At 47.3% G+C, this 14,519-nt stretch overlaps 1 long non-coding RNA gene across 1 annotated transcript; it reads left to right on the plus strand.

Moving 5' to 3' along the window:
• The first annotated feature begins 9 nt into the window (after positions 1-9).
• LOC134409794 (uncharacterized) lies at positions 10-1,676 on the plus strand. Its single transcript, XR_010026214.1, has 2 exons — positions 10-739; positions 917-1,676. It is a non-coding gene; the product is annotated as an uncharacterized LOC134409794 (long non-coding RNA).
• The last annotated feature ends 12,843 nt before the right edge of the window (positions 1,677-14,519 follow it).

A 14,519-nucleotide genomic window follows, 5' to 3' on the forward strand; every position in this document is an offset into this window, starting at 1 on the left:
AGCCTAACCAGATACCTATGGAAAGCCCACAATCAGGATATGAATGCAGTAGTGCCGTCCCGCTTGAGTTCCTCAGCGACTGGATATCGCCTCTGATCTGGAGGCAATATATAGAAATCATGACTAGTACCCGTTGTTAGCCTTATCCTCCATGAATTTATCTAATCCCTTTTAAAGCCGTTCCGGTTGGCGACTGTCACTACATTACCTTTAAGTAAGTTCCACACTTTTCCTTTTCTCTCTACGTACAGTACCGCTGTCTTTGAGATGGCCGGGGAGGCGGGTCAGACTAGCGTCACTCATTCTAAATAAGCACAGTAACGGGAAGCATGAACTCAACCCTTCCTCTGACCCCCTGTGCTTAAACTCTCCAATGTCACTCCCTCGCCGATCAGATTTATAGAGGACAGAGACTTTTTCAGTCATTGTGGCGGATGTTTTCACATTTGGATACTTCTGGAATATGTGGGCACTAGCACTTAATTGTTTTCTGCTCTGGAACACCGTGCTTCTTCATTTTTGTCTGAACCTACTTCCTGAGGTGTTTTGCTGAAGTTCTAAGCCACGTCCTTACACAGTCTTCCTCACAGTTGGCAAAAACGTTCTGCAGTTTCCGGAGTTAATTGACAAAATGGCCACCCTTTAACACTTCCTGAAAGTTCTCAACACAACTTCTCCCTATCAAAGCCCCGAGTTACACTAACCTTTAGACTCCACCGTTGAGGACCTAAAACCAGATGTGATGCAAGAGATGCATAATTGGGGCCACAGCTAGACCTAAGGTTTATCCTGGGATCATCCAGGGTTCACCCCTGCCTGAGCACTGGATCCCCTGTGTGTCACCTAGATGAACAGGTTTGACCCCTGGACGATCCAGGGATAAACCTTAGGTCTAGCTATGGCCTGGGTCTCCCAGCATTTTTTTCCTCTTTAAAATACCCTTGAGTTGGCTCCAGTTTTTATCAGAACAGGGGTGCTAGGATGGGAATATGTAACTCGTTCCTCCTCATCCTGTGTTTCCTGATCAAAATTGCATCCAAAGCTGATATTGAGCCCCCCTGGGGAAGTGATGGTACTTGCCTCACGCCTCCCTTTAGCATCACATCTGTTTTGGCCCTATAACTCCAAGGAAATCGAGAGAAGCCATCACTTGAGAATGCTGTTGTTTTTTAAAGTCTTTTTTTAGCTTTGTGAGCAACCACGACATCCTATCTTGAAGAGGCAGGAATGAGATCTTGGTATTGTTATACAGATGCTGCATTAGAAATTGGGGTTAAGGTGTTTGAAGATGGCGTACACAGCTTGTGTTTCTCCGCTGCGTTGATCTCACCCTCTTCATATTTAAAAAAAGATGGAAGAGAAAAAGCATTTGTCGATACCACTACATTTCTATGGGACCTGATGATTTAGAATGCAAAATATGGAGGGGTGGTTGATGAAGGGGGAATGAGCTACCTCTAGGCACATGACCAAGTCCACAAATGTATTATCTAAAGCATTCCTTCCCTGCCTCTCTCTTCTCTCTTAAAATGCTTTTAGGGGGCATAAAAGGAAAAATTGACAAGCAGACAAATATGTACGCTTCGTATGTTTCTTTTCTCCAGGCTACGGTGCAAACTTGTTACCAGTGTGAGATTAAGAACAAAATAAACCACAATTCTATTTTTTAACGCTGACTTGTCTCCTCACTTTCTCCTTAATACCTATACGTGCAAACAGGAAGCCTTTTGCATAGGTCTATAAGCAGGCTTTCCTCTCGGAAACTAAGCTTCCATACACCTGATTTTTAAGGCAGTGGTTTTCAACTGGTGGGTCACAACCCAAAAGTGGGTCGCGAGATCAGTCCAGATGGGTCGTGGCAAAACTCTCGCTGCCATGTTGGGCAATTGTGAAAGTGGGTCCCATGTTGCACGTTGGGAATCCGAGGTGGGTCTCGGGTCTGGACCAGTTGAAGACCACTGGTTTAAGGGACAGATGTTAGGGACAGCCAGGTTTATTTGTTAATTTGTTTGCCATGTTTGTTTGTAAGGCTTATTGCTCAAGATCTACCGGACCAATGCTGCTCATTTTTATTTTAAACTGAAGCTTGAGCAGTGAAGACGTGCAGAAAATTTTGAAGGTTTGAAAAAGTTCAAAGCCCACAACCATCACAGGCACGCCTGGTGGGAGCACAGGAGAGGGCCTTCTCGGTGGCTGCTCCAGTGCTCTGGAACTCCCTCCCAAGGGAAGCTAGACTGGCTCCCTCCTTGATGTGCTTTCGGAGGCAGGCAAAAACGTTTTTGTTGTGGCAAGCTTTGGGCGAATAACCTGGACCTCCGTCTGTGCCAAGGACTTTTAAAATTGTCATTTTAAATGTTTTAATATTGGAACATATTTAATATATTGTTAACTTTTGTATATTTCTATTTACAGGTTTTAAATGTATATGTTTTAAATTTTGTAATGCTGCCTTGAGGCCCAGCATTGGGCAGAAGGCGGGATATGATGATGATGATGATGATGATGATAATAATAATTGAATTTCTTCCTCACCAAACAGGCAGAGCAGCCCCTCTGCCAGCGATATGACAAGACAACCTTGCTCAGCCAATGAGTGTGTCGCGAAGGCTGGCCCTGGGTGCAGTCGCGTGGTTAGGCTGCCTTAGCCAGTGAGGAGGGGAAAGGGGATGGCATTTATTTATTTATTCATTTATTTATTTATTTATTTATTCATTCATTCATTCATTCATTCATTTATTTACTACTAGAGTATTTTTATCCTGCACCTCAGCAGGATTGATCACTAAAGAAGACAGTCCCTGCCCTCGCGATGGCCAATCGGGGTGCGGGAGGGAGTGAAAGTGGGGAAATTTCGGGGGGGGGGGGGATTCACTCTGCCGGAGTCACATTGGCTTTAATGAGCCACTGGTGAGGGGATTGAGGGGGTAAAAAAACGGGGAAGGAGAAAGAGTATTAGCTCCCATGGTGACGTTTAAGGAGAGGAGGAACTCAAAGTTGCTTGTCCCTTGATGGTGCTCTTGAGCGCCCCCCTGCTTTCCTTCTCTCGCTCGACAGAGCGGATGCTGCCGTGCTGCCGGGAGACAGTGGATGGAGTGCTATGGTGATATTTGAAACTGGGGATTTGTTGGCACATGACGACCACTTAGCTACACACACACACACACACACCCATTTCAATTATCTGCACTGTTTTCCTTGCGTAATATCAATTGCACACATCCAAGGATTATCCCATTGGTCCATCTAGCCTCATACCATCTACTGTGACTGGCAGCCATGCTGGAAGTTCTCTGGCAGGGGACTTTCCTGCCTCTTCTGCCTCGGATCCCTTCCATTGGAGATTTAGATATTTATTACATTTTCATACCTCCCAGTAGTCGAAAGCTCTCTGGGCAGTTTTCAACAAATGCTAGGGATTGAACATCGGTCTTTCTTCTTTAAAAGCAGTCTCAATGGTAGGGCGCCCATCTGAAAATGACATTCCTAACACATCAGTAAAATCAAATCCTGGGGGAGAAATCAGCCGTTCTAGCTGCTGTTGAAATTTCAAACTCTAATCAAACAGACAAAGAAAGAACACACCAACTAGTCAAGATTGCTTTAATCTAACTCTGTTGGGAACCTTTTTTTCCTGCCGAAATTTACATTACCTCCGGTCGGGGGCTGTGTGTGGCCAGAGCCCTGGCTGCATCTGGAGGATTACCTACCCCTGATCTGATGTTGAGAATGTTGGACTAGCATCCCGAGCCAAGGCAGTGATTTAAAACGTTAATCTAAGAAAGCCAAACGCCTCATTGGCCTCCCTGAACAACTGGTGCAAAGCTTTGAGTTGTCCCTTTGGTAGCTCTCAGATGCTCAGCAGAGACCTAAAACACAGCAAGGCTGGGATTAAAAGTACCTGTTGCCCTTGGAGAGTGCTTTGGAGGAAAAGAGAGAGTTTACCGTGCCCCCATCCCCCTGCCCGTCAGGACGAAGCTCTTGCTAATCACTGTAACCATGACGACCAGTAGAGATGGCCCTGCCAGATCGGCTCCCATCGCGGGAATGTCCTCAACGCATGGCAACAGGTGGTGGTTGTAGCTCTGGAGTGGAAAAGAGTGGTTCTTTGTCCACCCTCTGCATGGGAAAGGGCTGTCTCCATTGTCTGAGATCTGATCGGACAACCCCCTGGTCCTTATTTTAGTCATCTTACAGAAGATGCTATCCAAGTGCCAATCTTTCAAATCTGGTTGAGAGAGTTTCTCGTGATCCATATTGCGACAGGGTTGTTTCTTTCCACCCTGATTAATGACAAAGAGCTTTCCAAGGTTTGGATTTAATTGGGATCGAGGGCTGTTCCTTCACCCTCCACGTTGTGAGTAGCACCGTAGACCCATGGCCAAAGGCCAGGACCGTGCTGCCAGAGCAGATATGCACTCCTAGGTGTAGGATGTAGGCTGGCAGTGGGAGGGGAGTCAGGAAGGAGGACTGCATGATTGAATTCTGCCTCCTGCACCAAAACAAAACTCCTTGAAAGTAGAAACCTAATATTGACATCTGTAGGTTGCAGCAGAGGGAGGGGTAAGAATGCTCTCCATTGGCCAATTGCCTTTGGGGTCCTCCCCTATCCCAGAAACCCACAGCACAACAGGACCTTCCCGCTTGTATTCTCCAGCAATTACCTATTGCTTAGGTAATGCTAGTAACCACTGATGACCTTATAGACCAGGATTTTGTCTAATTGCCTTTCAAAGCCATCCAGGTTGGCAGTTGTCATTGCATCTAGCGCTAGAGCATTCCATCGTGTATGCGCCGTGTGAAGAACAGAGATGGGTGAGAATTCTGTTCAGTTTTGATAAGCATTTGTCAGAATCCACACATTTCTTCATATTTGAAATAGAAGACAAACCAACCAACCTGGAGATTTAACAGCTACATGGCAGGGAGGTACAATATGGACCTCTCCATGCTGGAAATAGCTGTAGCTGTTGAATTTGGCTGGTACAGATGAGTGAGAGATATGCCTCATATTTGGGATGGAAATTGAGTTTTTTGTTTGTTTGTTTTTAATGTGAATGCGGGAGAAAGTGAATAAGAACATTAGAATAAAAGAAGAGCCATGCTGGATCAGACCAAGGGTCAATCCAGTCCACTCTGTTCACATGGTGGCCAATCAGCTACCTGTTGGAAACTTGCATGTAGGACGTGAGTGCAACAGCACCCTCCATACATGTCCTCCACCAAGTGGAGTACATAGGCACACTGCTTCTGATACTAGAGATCACATAGCAGCAAGACTAGTAGGCCTTGATGGCCTTCTTCTTCTTCTTCTTCTTCTTCTTCTTCTTCTTCTTCTTCTTCTTCTTCTTCTTCTTCTTCTTCTTCTTCTTCTTCTTCTTCTTCTTCTTCTTCTTCTTCCTCCTCCTCCTCCTCTTCCTCTTCTTCTTCTTCATCATCATCATCATCATTATTCCACCTTTTGCCCAATACTGGGCCTCATGGCGGCATTAAAAAATTAAAACATATACATTTCAAAAACCTAGGAAAAGAGATGTACAAAAATTAAAATACAATACAATATTAAAACATTAAAGGTTTAAAATACATGGCAATTTTACAAGTCCTTAACATAGATGGAGGACCAGATTATTCTCCAAAGGCCTGCCGGAGCAAAGAAGTTTTAGCCTGCTTCCGAAAGCCCATCAAGGAGGGAGCCAGTCTGGCTTCCCCGGGAAGAGAGTTCCAAAGCACTGGAGCAGCCACCGAGAAGGCCCTCTCCCATGTTCCCACCAAGCGCGCCTGTGAAGAAGGTGGGACTGAACGAAGGGCTTCTCCAGAAGATCTCAAAGCACGGGCAGGCTCATAAGGGAGAATACGTTCTTTCAGATAACCTGGACCCGAACCATATAGCGCTTTATAGGTCATAACCAGCACTTTGAATTGTGCCCGGAAACAGACTGGAAGCCAGTGGAGCTGTTTTAACAGGGGAGTTGTATGTTCCCTGTAACCAGCCCCGGTCAACAATCTGGCTGCAGCTCTTTGAACCAGCTGGAGTTTCCGAACACTCTTTAAAGGCAGCCCCACGTAGAGCACGTTACAGTAATCCAATCGGGATGTAACTAAGGCATATGTCACCATGGCCAGGTCCAACACCTCTAGGCACGGGTGCAGTTGGTGCACTATCTTTAACTGTGCAAATACACTCCTGGCCACCGCCGAAACCTGGGCATCCAGGCTCAGGGCTGAATCCAGAAGTACACCCAAGCTGCGGACCTGTGTCTTCAGGGGGAGTGTAACCCCATCCAGCACAAGCTAAATCCCTATTCCCTGATCTGCTTTCTCCTCCATGAATTTGTCCAATTCCCTTTTAACGTCGTCCAAGATGTTTGCTGTCACTGCATCTTGTGGTAGCGAATTCCATACTCTGTGAAGAAATCCCTCCTGAATCCTTGTCATTCAACTCCTTTGGATGACCCTTGTATCTAGTTGGACCAACTAGCCCAGTATTGTCTATTCTAAGAGTGGTTCTCGGCTTCAGGCAGAGGTCCTTCCCAGGCCTTTTAACAGAGATCCTCAGCTGGAGGTGCTGGGGTTTGAACCTGAGGCCTTCTGTTTGCAAAGCAGGTACTCTACCACTGAGCTATCACCCTCCTCCCCATTCGACATGGTAACCTGGCTTAGTAACCAGATGATGGCATGACACGGCATGGGGGAGTAAAGAATGACCCTGGGCCAAGTCCATTACGTACTTCCAAGTATCGCTTTGCATCTGGCTTACTTCTGCGAGCTTTATTGTGTCATCAGTAGGATTAATCAACCAGTGCTTCTGCTGATTAACTGTCAAAAGCCAGTTTGAATCAGCGACGCTTGTAAGCGGAGTTTGTTTCTTGAGTCTCCTTTGGCTCAGATGTGTTATTGTAACAGGGGAAATGTTTAAAAATGGCATTTCCTCCTACCAGTCATAGGTCCTGTTCAGAAGACACCTTAAACCATGGCTTTAACCACAGTGAATAAGGCTTTTTGCCCTTTCACCGTGGTTAAAGCCGTGGTTTAAGGTGTCTTCTGAACACAGCCATAGAGTTCTAGCTCCAGGCTTTTGAGGGTCCTTGGGCTAGACAATCAAACAGTCCCTCCTCCTCCATGAGCCTACCTTCTCATGGCCATGGTCATCAGCTGCTGTTGCTCCTCATCCTCTTTCCCTCTATTGCTACCACTTGTTTGACAGGCAGAGAGTCAGTGAGCACACAGGCAGGGGCATCTCCTGCTCCTCCCTCTCACCACCACCACTGTTGTCTGGGCCAAAGAATCATAGAATCATAGAATAGCAGAGTTGGAAGGGGCCTACAAGGCCATCGAGTCCAACCCCCTGCTCAATGCAGGAATCCACCCTAAAGCATCCCTGACAGATGGTTGTCCAGCTGCCTCTTGAAGGCCTCTAGTGTGGGAGAGCCCACAACCTCCCTAGGTAGCTGATTCCACCGTCGCACTGCTCTAACAGTCAGGAAGTTTTTCCTGATGTCCAGCCGGAATCTGGCTTCCTTTAACTTGAGCCCGTTATTCCGTGTCCTGCACTCCGGGAGGATCGAGAAGAGATCCTGGCTCTCCTCTGTGTGACAACCTTTTAAGTATTTGAAGAGTGCTCTCATGTGTCCCCTCAATCTTTTCTTCTCCAGGCTAAACATGCCCAGTTCTTTCAGTCTCTCTTCAGGGGAACAAGCAGGTCGCAAGGGTGAGGAGGAGGAGGAGGAGGAGGAGGAGGAGGAGGAGCAACTCCAGGGGGCTTTTGCCAGTGAGCCCCTATTGGGCTATAAGCCCTTGGCAAGGGCCCAGCCATGCCGATTCTTGACACTGGCCCTTAGGCACAGCAAAAGGTAAGTTGCCTCTAATGTAGGATTTGGTAATGTCCTGAAGCTACTAGCCCTGATGGTTGTGTGCTATCTCCAGTATTCAAGGCAGTAAGCCTGTATGCACCAGTTGCTGGGGAACATGGGCAGGAGGGTGCTGTTGCACCATGTCCTGCTTGGGCATCCCTTGCCAACGGCTGGTTGGCCACTGTGTGAACACAGGGTGCTGGACTAGATGGACCCTTGGTCTGATCCAGCAGGGCACTTCTCATGTTCTTATATTGCAAGGCATGATAATTGGAAGGGTTTTAAAAGGATCAAAGCATGAAGAGTTTGGGGTTAGAGATAGGGTGACCCTATGGAAAGGAGGACAGGGCTCCTGTGTCTTTAACAGTTGCATAGAAAAGGGAATTTCAGCAGGTGTCCTTGGTACGCATGCAGCACCTGGTGAAATGCCCTCTTCGTCCCAACAGTTAAAGCTGCAGGAGCCCTGCCTAGTATGACAAGCTACAAAAGAAGGCAGCTTTAACTGTTGGGATGAAGAGGGCATTTCTCCAGGTGCTGCATGCGTACCAAGGACACCTGCTGAAATTCCCTTTTCTATGCTACTGTTAAAGATGCAGGAGCCCTGTCCTCCTTTTCGTAGGGTCACCCTAGATAAAGATCAGCCACACTGACAAAGCATGTGGAATAAGAGTATCTGGATCGTTCCCCTGTCATGCCTGCTCTAGAGACAAATGGCGAATGTCTGCCTGCCTCTTGTCTCTGGCACTAAATGGGCCCCTCCAAATGATCCAAAGCGATGATCTATTTCACTGCAAATGCCCCGGAGCTGATGAACAGCGGAGGGTGCGTTTGGAGCACACGGCGCTCCAGCGTTGCTCGGGAGCTAGCCTCCAAGTCAGTTCCTGTTTTCCTTTGTCGTGTGGGTCTGCTTGGGCAGATCAGAGTGCTGACAAGCCAATAAAGGGACCTGCATCTGCCATAAACCATCCAGGAGTAAATGGAAGCCCGGGGTTCTGCAAAGAGTGGCAAGAGAGCTATTTCTGACAATTGCTCAGGAAAGTTGTTCGCCTCAGGGCAGGAGGAGGGGAAGATTGCAATCATCTGTCTTCACGGCAGTCGGGGCTTAGAGCTAAGCCACATGTTGGTGTTTTCAGTTCCGGTTTTGCATATTTTATTTTATTTTGTTCATTTAAAACATTTCTTGGCCACCTTTTAGGGCAGAAGCCTTTGCAAGGCGGCTTACAACAATGAAATACATTTTAAAAAGCCAGTTACATTAAAAAGCAGCAAAACAAACACAGTAAAACAGCAATTAAAATCCAAAAAGGCCAAAAATGGCAATGGCAATAGCAGCAACGGTACTCGTATCACGAGAAGGCCACGGTAAAATAATATGTTTCCAAGGTCTTCTTAAAAGCCTGCAATGACGGAGCATGGTGGACCTCCGATGGCAGCTTGTTCCAAAGGTGTGGGGCCACTACAGAGAAGGCCCTCTCATGTAGATCACCCACCTAATTTCTCACGCTGGTGGGCAGATGAGAAGGGCATCTCTTTCTGATCTTAAAGTGTGGGCTGGCTGATATGGGTGAAGGCGGTCCTTCAAGTAACTTAGTCCCAAAATGGTTAGGGCTTTGGCAAATTCGTTGGTGACTTTTTAGTTACCAAGGTTTTAGGCTTGGGGGCCTCTGAGCATGTTCAGAGTTTCACACCAACTGATGCCGTTGTTGTTGTTGTTGTTGTTGTTTTAAACAGACCCTCTTTTATTATTTATTTATTTATTTATTTAGCACTATCAGTGTACATGGTGCTGTTTCGTCTTTTTAACGGCAGCATGTTCAGCATCAAACCTTAGCAGCTGGTACTGTTTCTCTCCACGCCGTGAAAAGCTTCACCGGCTAGTTTCTGTGGGTTGCAGAACCATTGCAACCGGCTTGTTCACCAGCCTCTCCTCCTGGCCTAGGCAACGTTGGTGCTGGTGACAAGGAAAGCCAGTGTGGTGTAGCGGCTAGAGTGTTGGACTGGGAATCAGGAGATCTGGGTTCTAGTCCCCACTCGGTCATGGAAGCTCACGGGGTGACTTTGGGCCAGTCCCAGACTCTCAGGATTGTTGTTGCGAGGATAAAAATGGAGAGGAGGAGAAGGAGGATTATGTACTCTGCCTTGGGTTCCTTGGAAGAAAAAAAGGCAGGATATAAATGCAATAAATAAAAAAGGAAGAGCAGTCAATGCCTAATCGCTCACTGCCCTGGCAAGCGATCGAGCGGGAGAAATTATGAGAAAAAGGACGAATAGCAAGAGGAGCTGGTGGCGATGGTACCTGACGGAACGCCTCTCCCGACGTGAACCTACCCGTACACTGCACTCAACATATAAGGTCCTCCTCCGAGTGCCTACTCCGAGGGGAGCTCGGAAGATAGCAACAAGGGAGAGGGCCTTTTCAGTGGTGGCCCCCCCAATTATGGAATAATCTCCTCAATGAGGCTCGCCTGGTGCCAACATTGTTATCTTTTCGGCGCCAGGTCAAGACTTTTCTCTTCTCCCAGGCATTTAACAGCATATGCTAAGTTTGTTTGTTTTTTAACGGACCCCAGAACTGTTGTTTAAAATGGATACTGTTTTATACTGTTTAATATTTGATGGTTTAAAATTTTGTATACTTTTTTAAAAAAATGTTCACTGTTTTTAACTTTTGTAAACCGCCCAGAGAGCTTCGGCTATGGGGCAGTAGATAACTGTAATAAATAAATAAAGGTAGACTTCTGGAGGGAGAGGGACCACGAAAACATGGAGCCAGCACTGTCCTTGGTAGGTGCCTTACTGGCCAAATGAGGGCACGGTTCACCCTAGCTAAACCCGTGCAGGAGCGGAGGGAGGGAGGGCGCCTCCCCTCCGCGTTTCCGAGAAATGGAGAAGAGCTGCTCCCTGACAGCTTCTACCAAATCCCCTTTCCTCCATTACTGAACCCCTCCATCAGGGCCTGGGCCTCTTGGGTGCTTTTAGCTGGCTCGATAACAAAGGCCCCCGAGCAGCTCCCGAGACGGAAAGAGTGCCAATTAAAGCCAGGGTGTTTTGCGAGCAGAGAGGGCTGCGAAAGTACAAAAACAACAACTGGAGGGCCCTTGATCTTTCCTGCCCTGCCAAATTGTGTTTGAGGAACGTGGAGAGGCGAGCAAGTGGGTTAAGAAGCCCTGCAGCTGCACTGGCTCGTGAAAGTGGATGGGAGGGAGGTTAAAAAAAAGGAGAAATCTGCAAGAGCTCTGAAAGGTTGGAGGAGGAGGAGGAGGAGGAGGATTACACAGAGTTGTGAAAAGAAAGGTCTCTGCCCCAAGGAACTTACAATCTAAACCTCTACACAAGGAGGATAAAATCCTATACAATGCTACGGTCTAAAGCTTTAAAAAACACAAATCAGCCTTGATTTGAGCTTCCGAATGCACAACGGGACAACCATGGTTTAGCGTAGGAGTAGCCAACCTGGTGCTCTCCAGATGTTTTGTACTACAACTCCCATAAGCCTCAGCCGGCCTGACCAATCGGTCTGGATTCCTGGGAGTTGAAATCCAAAACATCTAGAGGGCACCTTTAATCCACCCCCCCCCCAACCCCCCAATAAGGCTAGTTGCAATTTGGGGAGAAGAATTTAGATGGGGAACATGGTGGGGGGTGGAAAGGATGGCACAGCTGCCCTGCAGTGCTGCTGCTCTGATCATCATGGAGGCTCATCGTGCACCTCAAAGACCAGGTGCTGGGAACATACAATTGGCCGCTGCTGTCCCCTTTGCGTCCTGCTTGCAAGTTTCCGGAGTTGTCCATTCGGCTGCTGTTAGGAAACAGTCTGGAAATTTCAACTGGTACAAAACAGGGCAGCACGTTTACTAACAGGGACTGGCCGATGAGACCACATTACGCCAGTCCTTTTCCAGCTTCATTGGCTGCCAGTCCAGGTCCGGTCCCAATTCAAAGTGCTGGTATTAACATTTAAAGCCCTAAACTACTTGGGGCCAGGCTATCTGAAGGAACGCCTCCTACCATATGTACCTGCCCGGACCCTAAGGTCATCCTCAGGGGTTCTTCTCCCCGAGCCCCTGCCAAAGGAAGTGAGGCAGGTGGCTACCAGGAGGAGGGCCTTCTCTGCTGTGGCACCCCGGCTGTGGAATGAGCTCCCTAAGGAGGTTCGCTTGGCACCTACATTTTATGATTTTAGACGCCAAGTGAAGACCTTTTTATTCTCCCAGCATTTTAACAGTCTATAAATAAATTTTAACTTGGTGTTTTAAGTTTGTAATTTTGCATTGCTGCTGTTTTTATCGTTGAGCTTTTATACTGTATTTTATATTATGGTTTTATACTGTTGTTTTATACTTTGAATGTTTTTAATTTTTGTGAACCGCCCAGAGAGCTCCAGCTATTGGGCGGTATAGAAATGAAATGAAATAAAATAAATAAAATCCTGGATTAGGTAGACCTTTTGCATGACCCAGCAAGGCAAGGCAATTCTATTTAGGTTGCAAATCCCATTTCTTCTCAAAGTCATTTCTAAACACTTGCCTATACTTATACATCCTTTGTGTATGCGCTTCCTTTTTGGGGACGAAGCGTAAGTGGCCAGCCTAGTTCCCAGTCGTCTTCTCCTCCCTGCCCAAGCAGGGGTGCTGAAACTCAGGGCTGGGGTCCAACTCTGGTCCTTCTGGAAATCCTTGCAAATTTTGGTAAATTCTTAGCTGGAATGAAATTGTCGCCCCACCCTGATACAGAGGCATGCGGTATGCATCTGCAACGGCAGATCGGCTGCCCGTGACCCTATTTAGTGACATCCAGCCCTCAAGTTTAGGAAACCTCGCAGGACAGGAGCTCCCCTTTGTCCTTCGTTTAGCCATGCGATGAGAATTCATGCTGCTCTGGAGGTCCCCGTCCCCCACCAAGAAGGGCGAAAGACAAAGACAGGACTGATGGAGTTTGTTTGCAAACCCTCCTGAAGATTGTGCTGAGCTGGTGGATCTGGCGAGGAAGCAAACACAGCAAGATGTTACATTTCCGTGGCCTAATGGGGCAGCTGGAAAGGTAAAACCCGCCTCTCCCAAGCGAGATACGCAAGGAACTGAAGAGCAAAGCAAACACAAAGGGATGGAAAAGCAGGCACCAGATTGCACCGACGTGATAAGGAGCTCACGTCCGTCCCCTCCCAGCGACAGGTTGGCTTTCTAGACCAATCTTTATGCCTCCGCAGATGTTATTATAACGTTGTGGTGGTGTTGGGTTTTTTGTTTTGAAAAAGACAAACAGCAAGGTCCAAGCGCTACCTCTTGAGTCCGTCCGCACATTCACCATTATAAACAGAAGCACCTTACTGCCCAGGTTCCTTCTATGACCTGGACCCTCTGAGGAACTCCTTGAAGGTCTTTTGCCTCCTTAAGAATCCCGCCTTGCTTGCTTTCTTTTCCTTCCTCTTCCCAATAATCTGGGGGTTTAAGCTGTAGATGTAGGGTGAGTGATGCCCCAGACACTTTAGTTTTAACACAACAGTTTACTAGACTATTAAAACAACCAAAGCCTGGGACAGCAATCTTGAAAGTCAATAGAGCTGTGTGATACCAAGGTATTAAAAGAAAAAGGGGGAAAATGCAAAATGCATGTTCTTTTACCCTAGCTGCATTTAGGCTTTTCCAAGTGTTTCTTCCTCATGCTCTCATCTTTTCATGCCCTCCCTGGCTGGCTCTGTTTTTATATGCTGTTCCCCCAAAGCAGAAAGTACAGTTTGAACCTTGAAGATATGAAACTTGATTGGAAAAATGAAACTTAACCAGGGAAATGAAACTATTCCTCTCAGGGATACCCCCTCTGAGCAGGAAAAACTCTAGGCTTCTAGACCTGAACTTATTACCTTGCCTCTGAAGACCTCAAACCTTCACACGCATATGCTGGCCTTTGTGTGTCAGTTCAAACTCTGAAACGCCAACTTGTGTTGATTTGGAAGAGGATGGTGTGTGCAAATATTGACCTTCTCTCATTTGAGGGTCACTTCATTATTGATATCAAGGCCAGGGTAGGCATGGTTGGACACCTGTCGAGGGCCCACACCCCAGCAGGGGCCCACTGACAAGGGACTCTTGGAGTTGCTCCTCTTCACCATTGAAGCCTGCTTGTCCACCTGCCTCTTGTTTTGACCCAGACAGTAGAGGTAGTAGGAAGGCAGAGTGGTAAATGCCCCTGCCGACTTGGTCACTGGCTCTGTGCCTGTAAAGTAAATGGGAGCAATGATGGGAAAACATGAGACTCATGGAGGGAAGACTGAGGGTGTCTTGCACAAGAGTTGTAAGGCCAACTGAGTGAAGCATTTGATTCACCACATAGGGTAATTTTTTTTTTTTTTTTTTAAAAAAACCAACCAGGATAGGCTGGACTAACTCCAGGTTTTGGAAAACCTCCAGTTGGCTCTCCTCTATTAGTGCTAAGAACCAGCATGGTCATCATCAACAGCAGCATTATTATTACTCTCAACTTGCATCCCTGGCAGAGAGCCCATGAGAAAGCCACCTGTGGCATCTCCTGCTCCTCCGTCTCCCCATCCCCGTTGTCTGGCCAACAAGCAGGTTGCCATGGTGAGGAGGAGCAGGTTCAAGGGGCTCTTGCCAGTGGGCTCCCTATTGGGGAGTGGACCCTTGACAGGTGCCCACCATCCCAATCCATGAC

Source organism: Elgaria multicarinata, chromosome 16 (genome assembly GCF_023053635.1).
Source record: "Elgaria multicarinata webbii isolate HBS135686 ecotype San Diego chromosome 16, rElgMul1.1.pri, whole genome shotgun sequence".
Lineage (NCBI taxonomy): Eukaryota > Metazoa > Chordata > Lepidosauria > Squamata > Anguidae > Elgaria > Elgaria multicarinata.